This window comes from Bos mutus, chromosome 18 (assembly GCF_027580195.1).
Source record: "Bos mutus isolate GX-2022 chromosome 18, NWIPB_WYAK_1.1, whole genome shotgun sequence".
NCBI lineage: Eukaryota > Metazoa > Chordata > Mammalia > Artiodactyla > Bovidae > Bos > Bos mutus.
Window position 1 is genome coordinate 17,016,266 of NC_091634.1, and position 13,523 is coordinate 17,029,788.

Sequence of the window (13,523 nt, forward strand, 5' to 3'; positions counted from 1 at the left end):
TGTCCCACACTGGTTTCTGGCTTCTTTCTTGGTACCGGTGTCTATGTTTGCTGAGCCTCAGTTCAGTTTAGTCCAATCACTCAGTGGTGTCCGACTCTTTGCGACCTCATGGACTGCAGCATGCCAGGTTTCCCTGTCCATCACCAACTGCTGGAGCTTGCTCAAACTCAAGTCTGTTGAGTCGGTGATGCCATCCAACCATCTCATCATCTTTCGTCCCCTTCTTCTCCTGCCTTGAATATTTCCCAGCATCAAGGTCTTTCCCAATGAGTCAGTTTTTCGCATCAGGTGGCCAAAGTATTGGAGTTTCAGCTTCAGCATCAGTCCTTCCAATTAACATTCAGGACTGATTTCCTTTAGGATTGACTGGTTTGATCTCTGGTTTGCTGAGACCAACTTGGAGCAACTGACTGGGTGCACCACCCCTCCAAATCTCCTCCCGGGGGGCCTGGGTCAGATTCTGTCTGAAACAGGTAAGGCCTCAGACACAGGCTCCACCCTGAATACTGCGAATTGAGTCTTCTCCCTCTGGACCAGGCAGAACTCAGGCTCTGCAAAGCCTGTGGTTTCCTCAGGATATTGACTCTTCCTGTGGCAGGAAGAACCACTTCCTCTGAGTCATGAACTTTCTCTCTTTCGAGTTCCTGCCTCTTCTTCTCTGGCTCCTCAGGCCAGATGTCACTTTAGCTTCTCAATGTTGCTCCCTGAGGAGAGGTCTTACCCAGAACAATTGATGGAGGAATTGATGTAGGAGATAGATGAGCTCCAGGTTAGACATTTACAACTGGCCTCCTGAAATGTACATTTCATGGGGCACCAGGAAGTGGGCTTTGGGCTGGATACTTAACAACTGTTTGCATTTCTTGAGCCAAGAGATAGGTGGGCTCCAGTTAAGGCATTTACAATTAGCCTCCGGTTTGCCCTCTGAAATGGAAGTAACAGCAGAAACAGGGTAAATAGCCAGTGTTTGTCTCTTGTAAACATCTTAAGGTAATAGTCATGGCAATAGACAAGGTATCAGTCATGGCAAGGACAAAGAGGGGCAAAACTCTGTTTGAGTAAAGGATTAATGGATCTCTGCTCCCCCCTCTTTTGGGACAAGGGAGACACTACACATGCACAGCAAGGCTCCTTGTGGGTCAAACATCAGGGAATAATTCCAGGCCATAATGAGTCTTGTTCCTCCCAGAAGCCTTCACTTCGAGATCCATCTTGGCTGAAGGGTGTGTGCCCACTCCAGGGACACGTCAGTTGTGGAAAATAATTTCCCTGAAGGAGGAAGAACTGTCCTATATAAATGACTTAACCACCTCTTTACTGTGCTCCACCTCACTAGGGGGGGACTCCCACACTCTTTCTCTCCGGTTGTGTATCTCTGCCTTGCTTCTATGTTAGCTAAACAAACTGCTTCTCTATGTGCTCTCCTACTTGTTATTCTGCTAGTGCTGCCCCGGTGGCTCAGCTGGAGGCCAGAAGCCAGAGGAGTCACAGGAATATGCCTGCAATACAGGAGTCACAGGAGACACTGATTTCTGGGTTGTGAAGATCCCCTGGAGGAGAGCATGGCCACCCACTCCAGTATTCTTGCCTGGAGAATCCCATGGACACAGGAGCCTGGCAGGCTATAGTCCATATTGTCACAAAGAGTTGGACACGACTGAAATGACTGAGCACACATGCACGCATCAGCATTTACAGTTTCTCCCTCCATGATAAATGTATTTTTCACTAGGGGCAAAGATCTAGGCATAATATCTTCTAGCCTCTAGCCCTTGCAGGTCTGGTGGCTAAGATTCCTGGTTCTCATCCAGGCTACCCAGGTTCTATTCCCGGGCAGGGAATTAAGATCTTGCTTTATGCCACTGCTCACTAGTTGCCTCGCCAAGATCACAACTCTTTTATTTTTTTAATTCAATTTTAATTTTATATTGGAGTATGTTGTTGCTGTTCAGTCACTAAGTCATGTCGGGCTCTTTGGGATCCCAAGGACACATCAGAATTCAAAGTGCGTGCTATCAATTATCCTGGCTTTGCCCAACCTCAGCAACGTGTAAGACTGATAATGAAATAAATCATGATAAACCTAAAAAACAAATTCATGAGTAGAATACACATTCTTTTCAAGCTTCCAAACAACCAAGATAGATCACATCCTGGGTCATAAAACAGAGCTTAAAAATGTTAAAGACTCAAATTTAAAAAGAAATCATGCAGTGTATGCCCTCAGACCACAACAGAATTTAACTAGAAGTCATCAACAGAATTTAACTAGAAGTCATCAACAGAAACATAGTTGGAAAATCCTGAAATAATTAGAGATTAAACAATGCAATTTCAAAAACATGCAGATAAGAAAGGATATCTCAAGAGAAACTAAAATATATTTTAAACTAAAGAAAACAGAAATACATCAAAATTTGTGGGATGCATTGACTGTTTTTTTTTGGAAACAATAAAATCACTTTAATTTGCTACTTTTCATTTTGAAAGATCATTACAGTATCATTTGTAAAATTCAGCCAGGAAAGATGCCCCAGGATGGCTGAGTCCTGGGGACCACTGAGAACCGTCACCACAGTGTGTGGTCGGGGGTGGGTGGTGGGTGGGGGCTGACCAACCTGGCACTGCTTCTTGCTTGCACCCGACCTGATCCCTAGGGATGGTGGGGAGAAACCACACCTCCGGTTTTTTTCTAATGTATAGATTCAATGTTATAAAATTTTAAGCACTGTCCTTCATTATCTCCTTGAGTTTGCTCAAACTCGTGTCCATTGAGTCAATGATGCCATCCAACCATCCAACCATCTCATCCTCTCTTGCCCCCTTCTTCTGCTCTCAGTGTTTCCCAGCATCAGTGTCTCTTCCCATCAGGTGGCCAAAGTATTGGAGCTTCAGCATCAGTCCTTCCGATGAAAATTCAGGGTTGATTTCCTTTAGGATTGACTAGTCCCTTGCTGTCCAAGGGACTCTCAAGAGTCTTCTCTATGCTATAATTCAAAAGTATCAATTCTTCAGTGCTCAGCCTTCTTCATGGTCCAACTCTCACATCTGTACATGACTACTGGAAAAACCACAACTTTGACTATTGGAGTATATTATAGATGATTTACAAAGTTGTGTTAGTTTCAGCTGTACAGCAAAGTGATTCAGATATGCATATAACCATTCTTTTTCAGATTCTTTTCCATATAGGTTATTATAGAATATTGAGTAGAGTTCCGAGCTATACAGTAGGTTCTTGTTGATTATCTATTTTATATATAGTCATGTGTATGTGTTAATCCCAATACCCTAATTTATCCCTCCTCTGACTGAAGATTTTTTTGGCCCCGCCCATAGCATGTGGGCTCTTAGTTCCCCAGTAAGGGATGGAATCCATGCCCTCTGCAGTGGAAGAGCATGGAGTCTTAATCTCTGGACCACCAGGGAATTCCCTGATTGAGGAATAGTTGATTGGAGCAGGCCCGAGGGCAGGAGGAGCAGAAGTGGATTTCTGGGCTGAGTTTTACTGGGAGAAGAACAACTTGCAGCAAAACATGAAACTGGGGCCACTTGAGTATTTCTGCCTGATCGCCCTTTGCCCTCTCTCTGGTCCCACATCTATGTACTTATAGTGTGTGACGACACAAGTTGTTTTCCCTACCTTCATACTCCTGATCTTTCGTTTTGTCATCACACATCACATTTTCAGTTTGGATTCAGTAAACCAGAATCAAGCACTGCAGACCCAGAAAAACAGATTTGCTTTGGTTCTCAAATACTAGAGGAAAGAATATTTTCCCAGGACTTTTGGGTTCACGTGTGTGATGGTTTTAAGAACCAGACATAGGTGTTTTCTGTATTCTGGAGCTAGGCATACTTTAGTTACCAACTAGTTACCATCCCATATTATGAAAAAGGACTCAGCAAGACTAGGTAGGTAACCGCACTGACACAGTATTCAGACAGTTGCAGTCAGAGCCGGGGTGTCTTCCCTGCTAGAGGCTCTTACCTGAAGAGATAGGATGCCAGCAGTTTGCTCATCCTCTGAGAAGTTTCAGTGCTTGTTGCTCTACAGGGAAATAAGAGAAACGGGAGGCATGCAGTACATAGGTCTTTGAGATGCAATAAAGCACCACAGGCAGTAGAAAAGAACGGTTTCAGGGGAGGACATGTTGAAGAACCTGAGTGCTCATTTTTTTCACCCATTCAACAAATATTTATTGAGTATTACTGTGTTTTAGACACTATCTGAGGCCGTGGAGCTACAGAGGAGGAGAAGACATACAGAGCCCTCATCACAAATCAGGATCCATTCCAGATGACACAAAGACCTAACCATAAGGCACAGAAACCATAAAATACCATAAGTATGGAAAAGCATTTTTAAAAATTAATCTCAGCTTTGGGGTAGTCTTTGTATGATGTGATAAAAAATTTAAATGTTCACGTTTTTAAAAAGAGTGAAATAATGCTATCTGAAGCAACGTGGATGGGCCACATCAACCTTTGCTCTGAGATGATTACTGGAAGATCCATGAGCATTCTGTCCACATACCATTTTGGTCAGTTCAGACTTTCGTAACTATTAAAATGAACTCATTAAGTTATCCATTTACTGATACTTGTCACCAAATTAATGATGCTTTTCCGCCTGTCCTCCCATCTAAACTAGCTCACACATAGAAAGATTTGAGTCTCTGGAAATGGCACTATCAAAGATTAACCTTGAGGAACTTCCCTTGGTGGTCCAGTGGCTAAGACTCTGTGCTCCAGATGCAGGGGACCCGGATTCAATCCCTGGTCAAGGACCTATTACTAGATCCCACATGCTGCAACTAAGACCCAGCACAGCCAAATAAAAAATACTTAAAAAACCAACAAAAACCCAAAGGTTATTCTTAAATGTCATTGAAAGGGTTCATATCTGTAAGTTTCAGTTCCCCTACTTGCAAACAACAGTGCTGTAAATCAGATCCTTTACTACAGTTTTCTTGGAATATCCTCTGTCCACAATCACTCTTGTAAACTCCAAGAGAGCTCTGATTTATTTGTAATTAATAATAGGCTTTATGTTTTTTAGAATAGTTTTAGATTTACAGGAAAAAATGAGCAGGTAGTACAGGAGATTTCTCTATACTTCTTCCCTGCACACATAACATCTTAGATTATATGGTATGCTTGTTACAGTGAATGAGCCATTATTGATACACTATTACTAACTGAAGCCCATGGTTTACTCAGATTTCCTGTTTTTAATCCAATGCACTTTTTGTGTATCAGACTCCTATCCAGAATACCATATTACATTTAGTTGTCGTGTCTCCCTAGGCTCTTCTTAGCCATGACAATAACTCACTTCTGTTGTTTTTGATGACCTTAACAGTTTTGAGTAGTACTGGTCAAGTGTAGTGTAGGGTGTGCCTCTGTGAGAATTTATCTTGTGATTTTCTCATGATTAAACTGAGTTGATGGGATTTGGGGAAGAAGAACATAGAGATAAAGGGTCATTTTCCCCACATCATACCAAAGGTATTGTGCTATTATGTAAGAAATACATTTGGTCTTTGTCTCTGGTTCCTGTAAAAAGCTTCCAAAGCCCTTGGAATTTCCTGAGTGATGGAATTATCTTTGTTATTCATCAGTTCAGTTCAGTTCATTCCAGTCGCTCGGTCGTGTTTGACTCTTTGTGATCCTATGGACTGCAGCCAGGCCTCCCTGTCCGTCACCAACTCCCGGAGTTTACTCAAACTCATGTCCATTTAGTCGGTGATGCCATCCAACTATCTCATCCTCTGTGGTCCCCTTCTCCTTCCACCTTCAGTCTTTCCCAGCATCAGGGTCTTTCCACATGAGTCAGCATTTAGCATCAGGTGGCCAAAGTATTGGAGTTTCAGCTTCAGCATCAGTCCTTCCAATGAATATTCAGGACTGATTTCCTTTAGGATGGACTGGTTGGATCTTCTTGTTGTCCACGGGACTCTCAAGAGTCTTCTCCAACACCACAGTTCAAAAGCATCAATTCTTCGACGCTCAGCTTTCTTTATAGTCCAACTCTCATATCCATACATGACTACTGGAAAAACTATAGCCTTGACTAGACAGACCTTTGTTGGCAAAGTAATGTCTCTGCTTTTTAATATGCTGTCTAGGTTGGTCATAACTTTCCTTCCAAGGAGTAAGCATCTTTTAATTTCATGGCTGCAGTCACCATCTGCAGTGATTTTGGAGCTAAGGAGACCCTTTTGAGCACACCTGAGCTTCTGCTAACAAGGTGACTTAAGGTAAGTTCCCTACAAAGGCTTAGGATGGTACTGATCACCAGAAAGATAAGTGGTTTAAGGCTGGAACTTTCAGCTCCATCCATCAACCTTTGGGAAGGAAAAATAAGGGGAAATCGTGGTGGCTTGGAGGGTACAGACTAAACTCTATAAAAACTCTTGAACAACAATATTTGATGAAATTCCAGGTTGGTGAACTCATCCCCATGCCAGGAAGGTGTCACATTCCAGTTTCATAGGAACAGAAGCTCCTGCACTTGGGACACTTCCAGACCTCACTCTGTGTATCTCTTCATCTGACTGTTCATCTGTAGCCTTTCTAATAGCCTTTGCGATAAACTGGGACACATAAGTGAGTTTCCCAGGTGCCACTAGTGGTAAAGAACCCACCTGTTAATGCAGGACACATGAGGAATGTGGGTTCAATCCCTGGTTCAGGAAGATCCCCTGGAGGAGGGCATGGCAACCTACTCTAGTATTCTTGCCTGGAGAATCCCATGGACAGAGGAGACTGGCGGTCTACAGTCCATGTGTCCAAAAAGTCAGACACAACTGAAGCAACTTGGGACACATCAGTAAATGTGTGAGTTCCATGAGCCATTCTAACATATGCTCAAATTCAAGTAGGGAGTTGTAACTTCTGATTTATAGTCAGCTGGTTAGAAGCACAGGAGACAATTTGGACACACAAATTGGTGTCTGAAGTGGGGGCACTCTTGTAAATCTGAAGCCTTAACCTGTGGGATTTGATGCTATCTCCAGGTAGACAGTGTCAGAATTGAGTGAAATGTGTAGAGCACCCAATCAGAGTCTGCTGAGAACTGGGAAAAGGCTTGGTGGTGTTGGAAAACACACATCAGAACTCAAAGTGCATGCTATCAACTATCCTGGCTTTGCCCAACCTCAGCAACGTGTAAGACTGATAATGAAATAAATCATGATAAACCTAAAAAACAAATTCATGAGTAGAATACACATTCTTTTCAAGCTTCCAAACAACCAAGATAGATCACATCCTGGGTCATAAAACAGAGCTTAAAAATGTTAAAGACTCAAATTTAAAAAGAAATCATGCAGTGTATGCCCTCAGACCACAACAGAATTTAACTAGAAGTCATCAACAGAATTTAACTAGAAGTCATCAACAGAAACATAGTTGGAAAATCCTGAAATAATTAGAGATTAAACAATGTAATTTCAAATAACATGCAGATAAGAAAGCATATCTCAAGAGAAACTAAAATACATTTCGAACTAAATGAAAACAGAAATACATCAAAATTTGTGGGATGCATTGAAGGCAGTGCTTAAAATTTTATAACATTGAATCTATACATTAGAAAAAAACACTTAAAAGTCAGTTTAGCTTTCACCCTAGGGGTTGAAAAAACAAATCAAAAGCAAAGTAAGCAGAAGAATGGGACCTCCCCGGTGGTCCAGTGGTTAAGAATCTGTCTACCAATGCAGGGGATACAGGTTTGATCCCTGGTTCAGGAAGATCCCACACACCACATAGCAGCTCAGCTTGTGTACCACACTACTGGGCCCATGGGTCTGCATGCCTGGAGCCTGTGCTCCACAACAAGAGAAATCTGCACACCACAGTGAAGACCCAGTGAAGCCAAATAAATAAAATAATTTTTTTTAATAGGAGGGAAATTCAAGAGGGAGAGGATATGGGTATACCTATGGCTGATTAATGTTGTTGTATGGCAGAAAGCAACACAACATTGTAAAGCAATTATCCTCCAATTAAATATATTTTTTTAAAAAAGAAATGACTGTGTCTGGCTTAAAAAAAAAGTAAAGTAAGCAGAAAAATAAATAAATAAAAACCAGAGCAGAAATCAGTGAAATTGAAAACAAAATTAATAGACAAAATCAACAAAACTAAAAGCTGACTCTTTTGAAAAGATTGACAAAATTGATAGCCAGGCAAACTTTATTAGTCTGCTCATGTTGCCGTACCAAAATAACACAGAGTGAGTGACCTAAAGAACAGAAATGTATTTTCTCAGTTCAGAACAGAGTTTATTTTCTCAGAACTAAGAGAAAGTTATTTTCTTTTAGCTTTGGCGGCTAAAAGTCCAAGATCAAGGTGCCATCAGAGTTGGTTTCTGGTGAGACTTCCTTTCCTGACTTGTAGATGGCTTCCTCCTTGCTGTTTTCTCACATGGTATTTCTTCCATGTGCTTGTGGAAAGAAAGCTATCTCTGGTGTCTCTTTCTCTTCTAATAAGAACACTGATCCTATCAGGTTAGGGCTCCACTTATATGACCTCATTTAATCTTAATTATCTCCCTAACAGCCCTATCTCTCAATACAGTCACTTTGGGGTCTAGAGCTTCAACATATAAATTTTGGGTGCAGGGGGACACCATTCTGTCCATCAAAATAAACAAACTGAAAAAAAAAACAGACACAGATTACTAATTCAGAAATGAAGGAGAGACTATTCACTACTAATCCCATGGTCATTATAAGGATCATAAAGGAATATTATGAACAACTCTGTGCCCATGAAAATTTGATAACCTATATGAAATGGACCAGTTCCTTGAGAGATATAATCTTTTAAAACTTTCAAAACTCACACCATGGGCTGTGTAACTTAGATAACTCAATTAGGTCTACAACTATTAAAGAAACTGAATCAATAATTGATAACCTTTCAGACTTGCATAGTAGTCCAGTGGTTAGGAACCTGCCTGCCAGTGCAAGGGACTCAGGTTTGATCCCTGGTCTGGGAAGATTCCACATGCCTTGGAGCAACTAAGCCCATGCTCCACAACATGAGAAGCCCTTGCACCGCAATTAGAGAGCAGCGCCCCTCCTCACTGCAACTAGAGAAAGCCTGAGCCAACAAAGACCCAGCACAATCAAAAATAAATACGCTAAAGAAAATTTTTAAAAGTAATAATCTTTCAAAACAGAAAATAACAAAAATAAAAAGCAAATCTAGATGCACTCACTGCTGAATTCTACCAAACATTTAAGGAAGAAATTATACCAGTTCTCTAAAATTTCTTCCATTAGATAGAGGTAGAGGGAATATCTCCTAACTCATCCTAAGGGTTAGCTTTACCTTAATGTCAAAACCAGACAAAGACATTACAAAACCAATTATAGACCAATACTATGAAAACAGATATAAAACTTCTCATAAAAATTATCAAATGGGATGCAACAATATATAAAAAGAATTATATGCATAGTCAAGAGGGTCATACACTGCTGGATCACTACTGGAAAATTAATATAGTCAATCTCATCAACAGGTTAAAGGAGAAACATCACATGAACATATCAATAGATGCAAAAAATGCATTTGATAAAAATCTAACACCCATTCATGATTTTTAAAAAATCTCAGCAATCTAGGAACAGAGAGGAATTTCCTCAATTTGATAAATAACATCTTAAACATAGCTTTACCTTAAAGTCAAAACTTAAAGCTGGGGCTTCCCTGGTGGTCCAGTGATTAAGAATCTGCCTTGCAATCCAGGAGACGTCAGCAGACACTGGTTCGATCCCTGATCCAGGCAGATCCCACATGCTACAGGGTACCTAAACCTGTGTGCCACAACTCCTGAAACCCACGTGCCCTAGAGTCTGTGCTCTGCAACAAGAAAAGCCACCACAATGAGGGCCTATGCACCACAATTACAGAGTAGCCTCCACTCTCCAAAACTAGAGAAAGCCCTTGTGCAGCAATGAAGACCAAGCACAGCCAAAAATAAATAAATGAAAAAAAATTTTTTTTTAACTTAGCAAAAAAAAAAAACACCCCCAAACCCTATAGCTAACAACTTACTTAATGGTGAGAAAATAGATTCCTTCCCACTAAGACAGGAGTAAGGTAAAGATGTCCCCTCACATCAATCCTAGCAAGGCACATGGTTAATACACAAAATATACAAAAATAAATTGCTTTCCTATAAACGTCATGGGGTCGCAAAGAATTGGACACGACTGAGCAACTGAAATGAACTGAAACTAGAAATGAACAATTGGAATTTTAAGTTAAAATGAATACCATTGAGTCCGAGTGGAGCGAGCGAGCGGAGTGGTTGTGTGATTGCGTCCCGGAGACCGGTAGCGCTCGCAGCATGGCTGACCAACTGACTGAAGAGCAGATTGCAGAATTCAAAGAAGCTTTTTCACTATTTGACAAGGATGGTGATGGAACTATAACAACAAAGGAATTGGGAACTGTAATGAGGTCTCTTGGGCAGAATCCCACAGAAGCAGAGTTATAGGACATGATTAATGAAGTAGATGCTGATGGTAATGGCACAATTGACTTCCTGGAATTTCTGACAATGATGGCAAGAAAAATGAAAGATACAGACAGTGAAGAAGAAATTAGAGAAGCATTCCATGTGTTTGATAAGGATGGTAATGGCTATATTAGTGCAGCAGAGCTCCGCCGTGTGATGACAAACCTTGGAGAGAAGTTAACAGATGAAAAGGTTGATGAAATGATCAGGGAAGCAGATATTGATGGTGATGGTCAAGTAAACTGTGAAGAGTTTGTACAAATGATGACAGCAAAGTGAAGACATTGTACAGAATGTGTTAAATTCCTTGTACAAAATTGTTTATTTGCCTTTTCTTTGTTTGTAACTTATCTGTAAAAGGTTTCCCTCTACTGTCAAAAAAAAAAATATGCATGTATAGTAATTAGGACTTCATTTCTCCATGTTTTCTTCCCTTATCTTACTGTCATTGTCCTGAAACCTTATTTTAGAAAATTGGTCAAGTAACATGTTGCATGTGGCTTACTCTGGATATATCTAAGCCCTTCTGCACATCTAAACTTAGATGGAGTTGGTCAAATGAGGGAACATCTGGGTTATGCCTTTTTTTTTTTTTTTGAGTAGTTTTCTTTAGGAACTGTCAGCATGTTGTTGTTGAAGTGTGGAGTTGTAACTCTGCGTGGACTACGGACAGTCAACAATATGTACTTAAAAGTTGCACTATTGCAAAACGGGTGTTTTATCCAGGTACTCGTACACTATTTTTTTGTACTGCTGGTCCTATACCAGAAACATTTTCTTTTATTGTTAACTTGCTTTTTAAACTTTGTTTTAGCCACTTAAAGAAAATCTGCTTATGGCACAATTTGCCTCAAATCCATTCCAAGTTGTATATTTGTTTTCCAATAAAAAAATTACAATTTACCCCCCCCAAAATAAAATGAATACCATTTAATTAGCAGCAAGAAAAATGAAATAGATAAGATATCAATCTAGCAAAATATGTACAAGATCTACATGAGGAAAACTACAAAACTCTGATGAAAGAAATCAAAGAAGAAATAAACAAATGTAGAGCTACTCCATGTTCATGGATAGGAAGACTCAATTTTGTCAAGATGTCAGTTCTTCCCAGCTTGATATATAGATTTGAAATTGCACATCTCAGATTGGGACATTAACTCACTGTCTTTTAATTGATATCACACACCTGGTCTCAGGACTTAATGAAGCTCAGGTTCTGTATATCTCATCACAGAAAGAATTCAGTGAGAGATAAAGTGATAGGTAAGAAGTGGATTTATTTAGAGAGATACACATTCCAAAGACAGAATGCAGTCATCTCAAAAGGTGAGAATGGCTTTGGGAGGAACACACTCCATAGACAGAGTGTGAGCCATCTCAGAAAGCAAGAGGCCCTCAAATGTGGGGTGACTAGTTAGTGCATAAAGGCTGGGTAATTTCATAGGCTTATGAGAGGAAATGAGTCGACAAGTCCAACCAATGGACATGAGTTTGAGCAAGCTCCAGAAGTTGGTGATGAACAATGAAGCCTGGCGTGCTGCAGTCCAAGGGGTCGCAAAGAGTTGGACACGACAGAGTGACTGAATTGAATGAGTGAGAGGATTATTCCACCTCTCTGGAAATAATCCTTTCTGGGAGAAGGGGTAAAGATATCCAGGAATTGGGCCACCTCCCACTTTTTGATCTTTTACAGTCAGTCTTGGAACTGTCACAGTGTTGTTGCTCAGTCGCTAAGTCATGTTTGACACTTTGTGACCCCACGGACTGCAGCATTCCAGGATTCCCTGTCCTTCACTATCTCCACAAGTTTGCTCAAACTCATGTCCATTGAGTTGGTGATGCCATCCAACCATCTCATCTTCTGTCACCCCCTTTTCCTCCTGGCCTCAATCTTTCCCAGCATCAGGGTCTTTTCTAATGAGTTGGCTCTTTGCATCAGGTGGCCAAAGTATTGGAGCTTCAGCTTCAGCATCAGTCCTTCCAATAAATATTCAGGTTGATTTCCTTTGGATTGACCGGTTTGATCTTGCTGTCCAAGGGACTCTCAGGAATCTTCTCCACACCACAATTCAAAAGTATCAGTTCTTCAGTGCTCAGCCTTCTTTATGGTCCAACTCTCACATCCGTACATGATTACTGGAAAAACAAAGCTTCCACTCCATGGACCTTTGTTGGCAAAGTGATGTCTGTTTTTAATACGCTGTCTAGGTTTGGCATAGCTTTTCTTCCAAGGAGCAAGCGTCTTTTAATTTCAAGGCTACAGTCACCATTTGCAGTGATTTTGGAGCCCAAGAATATAAAATCTGTCACTGTTTCCACTTTTCCCCCATCTATTTGCTATAAAGTGATAGGACCAGATGCCATAATCTTAGTTTTTTGAATGTTGAGTTTTAAGCCAGCTTTTTCAGTCTCCTCTTTTACCCTCATCAAGAGGCTCTTTAGTTCCTCTTTATTTTCTGCCATTAGGGTGGTACCATCTGCACATCTGAGATTATTGATATTTCTCCTGGCAATCTTGATTCCAGGTTGGAATCCATCCAGCCTGGCATTTTGCATGATGTACTCTGAATATAAGTTAAATAAGTAGGGTGATAATATACAGCCTTGATGAACTCCTTTCTCAATATTGGCTCATGTTCCATGTCCAGTTCCAACTGTTCCTTCTTGACTTGCATGCTGGTTTCTCAGGAGACCAGTAAGGTGGTCTAGTATTCCCATTTCTTTAAAAATTTTCCAGTTTGTTGGGATCCACGCAAACGCTTTAGCATAATCAATGAAGCAGAAGTAGATGTTTTCTGGCATTCCCTTGCTTTTCCCATCATCTAGTGGGTGTTGGCATTTTGATTTCTTGTTCCTCTGCCATTTCTTTTCTTTTTTTTTTTTCCTCTGCCTTTTCTAAATCCAGCTTGGACATCTGGAAATTCTCAGTTCATGTACTGCTGAAGCCTAGTTTGAAACATTTTTAGTATACCTTTGCTAA

At 40.7% G+C, this 13,523-nt stretch overlaps 1 non-coding gene across 1 annotated transcript; it reads left to right on the forward strand.

The window, feature by feature from the left end:
- Positions 1-10,305: 10,305 nt before the first annotated feature.
- Positions 10,306-11,443, forward strand: LOC102265605 (calmodulin-1). The gene has a single exon (XR_011467674.1). It is a non-coding gene; the product is annotated as a calmodulin-1 (transcript).
- Positions 11,444-13,523: the final 2,080 nt, after the last annotated feature.